This window comes from Otolemur garnettii, unplaced genomic scaffold (assembly GCF_000181295.1).
Source record: "Otolemur garnettii isolate 467f Iridium unplaced genomic scaffold, OtoGar3 scaffold00236, whole genome shotgun sequence".
In the NCBI taxonomy this organism is placed as follows: Eukaryota; Metazoa; Chordata; class Mammalia; order Primates; family Galagidae; genus Otolemur; species Otolemur garnettii.
The window spans coordinates 992,754-994,589 of record NW_003852631.1 but is presented as its reverse complement, the minus strand read 5'-3'; the positions used below and the strand labels follow the sequence as shown (position 1 = coordinate 994,589).

The following is a 1,836-nucleotide window of genomic DNA, read 5'->3' as shown; positions in this document are numbered from 1 at the left end:
GTTTGGATATTTGTTGCCTCCACGTCTCCTGTTGAAATGTGATCCCCAGTGTTGGAGATGGAGCCCAGTACAAGGTGTCTGGGTCATGGGGGTTGATCCTTCATGAATGGGTTGGGGCTGCTCTTGTGCTAATGAGTTCTTTATTAGTTCCTGTGACAGTTTACTGATAAAAAGAGCCTGGAAACTCCCTCCACTCTTCTCTTGCTTACCAGTTTCCCTTGTCTCCCCTTCACCTTCTGTCAGGAGTAGAAGAAGTGTGAGGCCTTCACCTTAGACACAGACGTGGGCGCCAGGCTTCTTGTACAGCCTGCAGGACCATGAGCCCCAATCCATGCAACCAGGCTATCCATTACCTTAAATGTTTGTCTTTTCCTTATAATAGAAGCATTCAAATTATTCTGTTGTAGCTATTTTTATAATTTATTTCTTTTTCTTTTTTTTCTTTCAGTCTCGTAGGGAGTGTCAAACATTGCCAAGGCCGACTATATTTCAAGTCATCATGGCAGGGTATTGGGAAGAGTTTTCAACTAGCAATAATCTCACCTCAGTAAACCTCATTGGCTACCATACTGCCACTGTGCAAAGCTGTTCTAGCTATTTAAATATATAATAGGTTACTGTAAACTAGAGTCACCCTACTGATCTATCAAATAATAGGTCTTATTTTCTCTATCGGATTAAATGATTTGATACATGCAATGCAGTTAACATTGTGCCTGGCACATGGCAAATAAATATTAACTATTATTATCTTGACCAAAAATTAGTTAATTTTTTTTTGTTATAGAAAAGTCTTTGGTTATGTTTCACAATTTAAGTAGCTAATGTACTTTTGACAGTTCTGTCACACGTCCAATTCATTTTTTATTTTTTATTTTTAGACAGACTTTAACTTATTAACCCTTGGTAGAGTACTATGACATCACAGCTCACAGCAACCTCCAACTCCTTGTGCTTAGGCGATTCTCTTGCTTCAGACTCCCGAATAGCTGGGACTACAGGTGTCCACTACAACACCTGGCTATTTTTTTGTTGCAATTTGGCCAGGGCTGGGTTTGAACCCGCCATCCTGGGTATATGGGGCCGGCGCCTTACCCACTGAGCTACAGGCGCCGCCCCAATTCCTTTTTTTTTTCCCTCTTTGGGAAGCGGCTCTGACCTCTATCCCCTCCACCCTCAAACTCTTACAACAGGGTGTGATAATATAGATGAACACTAGGGGGCAACATGCAATTGCAATAAACAAAAAACAGTACCCTTGAAACTCAGATCAGAAGATATTAAATGTCTAGGATCAAAGGAAGGTGAAATGTCTTCCTGTAATATAGTGTCTTGGAGTATTCTTCTATAGAAGAGAAACATTATTTTTACAGTATTGCTTCTGGGAAAATAGCTTTAGTCTTCCCGCCATGAAAAGTTCATATAACCATTCCCTCACATGCTGTTGACTCTATACACCTCTTCTCATGAGAACACTTAGTGTCTCCCGTGAGCTGGTTCCTCTGATGGAAAGTGTTTGGAAGCCTACATTACAATAATGCTGCCTTGCAATATACAACATGCTATCTAGCCTGGAAGGCTCAGGAGTGCTTCAAATCTTAGACTTCCCCAAGATTTTTTGTTGAGTTTCTGTTGAAATATTTGAGCCGCTACTTAGCCTGAGTCCCTCAAAGGCAGGAAACTACCCCACCTTCATCTTTGTGTCTCCAGCCATTTGCAGTGCTGGGTGTGCTCGGCTGAGGCTGAATAATGTCTACTGAATGAAACTGCTCCGTGAGCTACATGAGCTAAGCCAGAGAATTGTGACCTTTTTGTGCATGAGCAGTGGGGCTCTAA

General features: G+C 41.7%; 1 non-coding gene across 1 annotated transcript; it reads right to left on the bottom strand.

The window, feature by feature from the left end:
- Positions 1-448: 448 nt before the first annotated feature.
- Positions 449-587, bottom strand: LOC111722317. Its single transcript, XR_002771149.1, has one exon. It is a non-coding gene; the product is annotated as a U4 spliceosomal RNA (small nuclear RNA).
- Positions 588-1,836: the final 1,249 nt, after the last annotated feature.